Below are 6,700 nucleotides of genomic sequence, written 5' to 3'. Positions count from 1 at the left end.
AATTATTATTGTAAATATCAACAAGCAATGTAAACCATTTCAACACAAAAACTGGTACAATGAACATGGTAACTAGATATTGGGAATGAGGAAAGAAGGCTTTTGCCATTTGTTCTATTGGTAATTGTTAGACATTTAAACTGTACTTCTTGACATTTAAATGTTTGAAATGTTTGATAACTGCTATTGTAAATAATGTGCTCATTGTGTGTTAAAGTCGGTTTATGAATACTGGATAAAGTTTTGTTGAAAGCCCTTTTAGCCAGCCATGCGTATCTCCGATTTGCAAGAGTGTAACTCTTAGCCATGTTTTCATTTCTGGCAAACCCTCTTTATGAATACAGACCTATGTGTTCAATGAAGGGAAAACATACATGCATGCATCTGTGTGTCCACACAAGCATATACTGTTAAGAAATAGCATTTCAGAATATTCTGAGAGAATATTCGGGTGTTTTTTTTTAGGTTAACCGCTTTATTCATATGTCATTAACTACATTTTTAAAAACTGTTCATAGGTTGGAATTTGTTTTCTTCAGTTCAGTATTGACAGGTATAGATCTTACTTTGGGCAGGCATACTTCATTTGCATATGGCATAAAAGTAAACTACAGTTTACAACAGTTTCCTGAATGTCAAACTACTTGTATTTTTTATAAACAGATTTTGAAAGACAGCCTTACAATAACTGAAGAAAAACATCCAGCCTTTTTAAGAAAATGCATCATTTATGTTATGCAAAATGAAAGACAAAAAAAACAAATAAGTGCATCTTAAAATTGTGAAAATATGTAACTGCCTTGAAAACACTTCAGTACTTCTTGACATTTAAATGTTTGATGATCATTAAAAGAAAATCACCAACCCTGACTTATTAGTCAACTTGCATAAAACAGTATCGAATGCATTCAACCAATTCCAGGGCCAATAGAGTGCTAAAATGATTCAGGGTTAAAGGAGCTGAGGTCGAGGAAATGACAAAACATGTATTGTGGTATTGAGTGCCAGCTGTAAACCAATGCAAATGAACGTGCATACAGTAATGCATTCAGTACATGATTCAATAAACCTGAATAGTGCATGAGACAAATATTCATCTTAGCTTATACATTCATGTATAGGATCTCTCTCAGCTCTGTCAGACTCTACATGACTGACGTCAAAGCTGGATGAGCAACAAAAAGACTGGGATATGTATTGGGCCCCCTAAGGCTAAGCACTATAGTTAGGAAGCTTGGTGTTCTTTACCAAGATAGGGCACTGTTACAGCATTCATGTTACATCAAGGGGAAGTTATAATAAATGTTCCAGACAGGCCTCCCTAAAACACTGCATCAAAGCTGCTGGTGATCCTCAATTCAGTAGTTCTGATTAGTACCGCAGTACATCATGAAACCTTTCTCTTTTAGACCTCGGTGGTTATGTGTGACTCAAAGTATTAAATATAAGAATCTTGGGTCCTTGAGTGGCTCACTTGGTAAAGGCACGGGTGTGTGGTGTGGTGGATACAGCCAGTGGAGTGCAGGGGAGCGTCTTGACTGAGCACCGCATTGGCACTCGGGCAGGGCTGTTTCTCCTTGTCTGCAGATCCTACTGGCCAGGACTAGCCTTTGTCCTCCAGAGCCTGCTAGCTCACAGACATCCGCTCATGAACTCCTGGGGGGTGTAAAGAGGCAATTGGTTTAGATGGCTTATGTTACATTTTTGCAAGTGGCTCGTGACAGTGTGAAACATAATGTAACAAGCAACAGACCTGCTTCAAATCACAGAAAACGTTAAAACTGGACAAGACACACTTGTTTGCACTTAAAAACTGCACAATGGTGGCTGATTATTAATATCTTAATTAGTAGTCAATTCAGAGAATCATCAAGTGGCACAGCCAGCATTTCTCCAATGCCAGAGTGCACAATTATTCAATCTTTGTTAGAGTGATAAGTTTTAAGCAAATTTTCCACAGACCCCTCTATAACTTAAGGAAGAATGTGAGACGTTAATGAAAAAGGATATATTGCCCCAGAATAACTAAACCTCTGTCGTCAAGTGATCTAGGGATTAGAATTCCAATGTAACACAAAACTGAATGCTGCCTATGGGTCTCTGCAGCAAGGAGAGATTAGTGCTGACTCTGCTGGCGTGTTCACGGGCTGCAGGAAGAGGGCGGCAGTCGCCCAACAACCGCCTGTGATTCATGGCAGTGACACGGGGAGGTGGGAAAGTGGGTGTGTGGACTTTCCCCCTCTCTGAATGGCTGAGAGGCGAGTCTTGGGTGATTGTTGGTCCTATAAAATAACGCTCTGCTGTTTCCTCAGGTCTGCCCTTATAGACTCGCTGAGAAAAGAGGAAACGCTGGTCGCGGACCGAGAACCAGCCGGGAGAGAAAAAGACACGGAAGTGTCACAGTGAGACAGTGAGAGCAGGGAACCCTTGGGCAGACCCCTGAAAAATATAACAGAGCAGGCTAGGTAGCCGGCAGCGTAGGACGGAGATTCGGGTCGCACAGGCAGCAGCGACCAGGATATTGCTGCAGTGTGCAGCACCTTTTATTTGTAGTTTTGTTATTGTGTTATTTTGTCCCTTCTTATTTTTGCCCTCTGTTTTCATTGTTATTTCTTTGAGCACCTGCAAGGCGCCGGTATTGTGTACCATCGCTTGGTATGCCCGTGGTTCTGTTTACCATCGTTGGTAAATCAGACCACCATCTGCGGGATAAACTGAAAAACAGCACCCCGAAAATAAAACTGGGCACCTGTGCGGTGTTGCCAAATCCACCTGTCTGTCTCCTGTGTCAGTGAATTACCCACCACCCTTCCACAGTCTCATACAAATATTAAAAGCTTACATGGTGGAATGGTACAGTCTAGTCAATGCAAAGTGATTGTGGTTGAATGAAGGTTAATTTTCTGGTGCTTATCTCAGTTAATCAATCAATCAATCTTTATTTTATAAAGCACCTTTCATAGTGGACCACCATCACAAAAACTATGCATAATACATTAAATACAATGCATATTAATATCATTCATAGATTACCTTGTTCCACAGAACGAGGTTTACTGTAGATGTCACTTTGAGAAAGAGAATATGAATGTTGGCATCCCAAACCTCAATTAAAAACAAAGGCTGTCATTAACTCTGCTGGCAATGAGTACAGCTGGCCAAGGAATCCTGAAAGTTCACCGTATTAAAGAGGATAACTCACTGATGGAAGTTACCGTATTGCATCTGGGTGGCATTTCAGAAAGGCTGTGGATTTGGCGGACAGGGAATCATGTGGAAAGACCTCTTAGGATAAGCCTGTTGAGAATTCTGAATCACATGGTGTGATAGGGATGGTGGCTTGAGGGGGTTACATGACATAACAGTGAGTCCAAAACTGCTCCGACATCACCTTGAAGGACATTATAGCACCAACCATTACAGCGACTGCCCATAACAGCACCTCAACATCACCGCGTCGATGTTGATTTTTGTTTGTTTTTCACTTGTTGCAGAATGACATTCAGCACATGTTTTGATTTTATATATATATATATATATATATATATATATATATATATATTTTTTTTTTTTGATTAGATTTTTTTTAATGTAGATTTTGTACAGATTTGTTTTTTGAATAAAGAGTTTAACTTTATGTTGTTGTCCTTGCTTCTCTGCCCTGTCGTATCCGTGCTGAACCCACTGTTGTATTTCTAGCATGATGCTTTTATCCAGAGTGAGTTCACTTTTGTTGTTTGAAATGAAAATGCTGTAGTCAGATAATTCCCCTTTATGTACTTGCTTGGCACATAGTTTATTATTATTATTATTATTTATTATTATTATTATTATTATTATTATTATTATTATTATTATTATTATTATTAGTAGCAGTAGTAGTCGTAGTAGTACTACTGCTAATCAGGGTCTGTACACTAGGTCTAATAAAAGGGTCTATTAAAAGACTCTTACAAATACATCAGAGAGATATTTACGTATCTAATATTTTTTAATTGTCAAAGGTGCAAGCTTGATCCAATTCTTCTAGTGACAGTGTGAGACTTGTAGCTCTTCCCCATTCCCCTCCAGTTCCGAGCACAAGCTTATTATTATTATTATTATTATTATTATTATTATTATTGTGCATTCATATCTTTATTTGAGTGAGTCTTCCACTCTCAAAGTCTCAGCGTATACGACAATTGGCCAATATCCACATATCCAAAAGTATCCCAATGTATGCTCTGTTACACACATTAAATGGTGATTTTTTGTTTCTTTGATGATATATTTATTCAGGGCTACAAGGGTACAACACAAACAAATCAGTATGTAATGAACACTGTTTATTTCTTCCTTGAGAAACAGACGCTCTGAGAAATGGGACGGGGGGCTGCTAGTAAACAAAGAGAACACATACGCACATCCAAAGTCTTTCACGGTGCAGGGTAGAAAGATTTTTAAGTTAAACATAGTACTCGCACAGTTATTAGTATTATACTGAGGGGAGCGGGGGGATTTTCTGGTAAGTGACATGTTTGTGAACTTCGTAGAGTCTTCTGGGAACTGAATTGTAGTTTGGCGTGGTGATGTCGTAGTGTTGTTATGGGCGGTCGCTGTAATGTCTGTCGCGGTGATGTTATTGCGCTGTTATGGGCAGTCACTGTAATGTCTGTCGCGGTGATGTCATTGCGCTGTTAGTCGCTCTAATGGTCAGCGCTGTAATGTCTGATGTCGTAGCGCTGTTATGGGCAGTCGGTGTAATGTCATTGTCGCTGTTATGGGCAGTCACTGTAATGTCTGTCGCGGTGATGTCATTGCGCTGTTATGGGCAGTCGCTGTAATGTCTGTCGCGGTGATGTTGTAGTGCTGTTATGGGCAGTCGCTGTAATGTCCGTCGCGGTGATGTCGTAGCGCTGTTATGGGCAGTCGCTGTAATGTCAGCGCTGTAATGGGCAGTCACTGTAATGTCATCTGCGCTGTTATGGGCAGTCGCTGTAATGTCTGTCGCGGTGATGTCATTGCGCTGTTATGGGCAGTCGCTCTAATGGTCAGCGCTGTAATGTCTGTCGCGGTGATGTTGTAGCGCTGTATGGGCAGTCACTGTAATGTCCGTCGCGGTGATGTCGTAGCGCTGTTATGGGCAGTCACTGTAATGTCTGTCGCGGTCGGTGATGTCGTAGCGCTGTTATGGGCAGTCGCTGTAATGTCTGTCGCGGTGATGTCATTGCGCTGTTATGGGCAGTCGCTGTAATGTCTGTCGCGGTGATGTCATTGCGCTGTTATGGGCAGTCGCTGTAATGTCTGTCGCGGTGATGTCTGTAGCGCTGTTATGGGCAGTGTCTGTCGCGGTGATGTCGTTGCTCTGTAATGGGCAATCGCTCTAATGGTCAGTCACTGTAATGTCTGTCGCGGTGATGTCATTGCGCTGTTATGGGCAGTCAATGTCAGCTGTAATGTCTGTCGCGGTGATGTCATTGCGCTGTTATGGGCAGTCGCTGTAATGTCTGTCGCGGTGATGTCATTGCGCTGTTATGGGCAGTCGCTGTAATGTCTGTCGCGGTGATGTCATTGCGCTGTTATGGGCTGTCGCTCTAATGGTCAGCGCTGTAATGTCTGTCGCGGTGATGTCATTGCGCTGTTATGGGCAGTTGCTCTAATGGTCAGCGGTGCTGTAATGTCTGTCACGGTGATGTCTGTAGTGCTGTCATGGACAGTCACTGTTATGGGCAGTCCCTCTAATGGTCAGTGCTGTAATGTCTGTCGCGGTGATGTCGTAGCGCTATTATGGGCAGTCGCTCTAATGGTCAGCGCTGTAATGTCTGTCACGGTGATGTCGTAGCGCTGTTATGGGCAGTCACGGACAGTCCCTCTAATGGGAGATTACCAGCTGACATTACTGTCAGCGGTGATGTCATTGCAATACGCTGTTATGGGCAGTTGCTCTAATGGTCAGCGCTGTAAATGTCGGTGTGACACAGTGCTGTTATGGACAGTGGGCAGTCCAATGGTCACTGTAAGTCAAATGATGGTCGTCCCGTCTAGCCACTGTAAAGGGCAGGCGGACTATGCAATGTCCATCACGGGGGGTGATCTTGTCTGGGCGTGGTGGTATGTGATTGATATGGACTCGTGTGACATTGAGATCCAGGAACGTTTGAATGGTGTACCAAGAGAGACTGACTGGGGTACTGGCATGCGCACATATGGCTTGGGTGTGACATCAGACCAGGAAGGAGAATGGCGCAGAGAGTACTGGGGTATGGAGTGCTGATGCGCACATTTATTGCAAACAAAAGATTTAAACAAAACAAAACACTTACAAAAAAAAATGGCACTGTAGCCAAAACAAACAGACAAGCAGACGCGGAACAAAACAAGTATGGTGCTGGTCTAAAAAACAGACACAGAAGAAAACAAGCATGGTGCTGGTCTAAAAAACAGACATGGAACAAAACAAGTATTGCGCTGGTCTATAAAACAGACACTGAACAAAACAAGTATGGTGCAGGTCTAAAAAACAGACATGGAACAAAACAAGCATTGCGCTGGTCTAAAACTAGCACGAGTAGCAATTATTATATTTATGATTTCTTTTTCTTTACCTACCGACTCTCTGGCGGACATTTTTCAAGAAGAATGGGCCCTTTTCACAAAGATTTAGCTGTTTTTTCAAGTCTGTTATGATGGATTCAGTTATGTTTTCTATATAGGAAAC

Source organism: Polyodon spathula, chromosome 1 (genome assembly GCF_017654505.1).
Source record: "Polyodon spathula isolate WHYD16114869_AA chromosome 1, ASM1765450v1, whole genome shotgun sequence".
Classification (NCBI taxonomy): Eukaryota; Metazoa; Chordata; class Actinopteri; order Acipenseriformes; family Polyodontidae; genus Polyodon; species Polyodon spathula.
Note: the sequence above shows the minus strand (reverse complement) of the source record.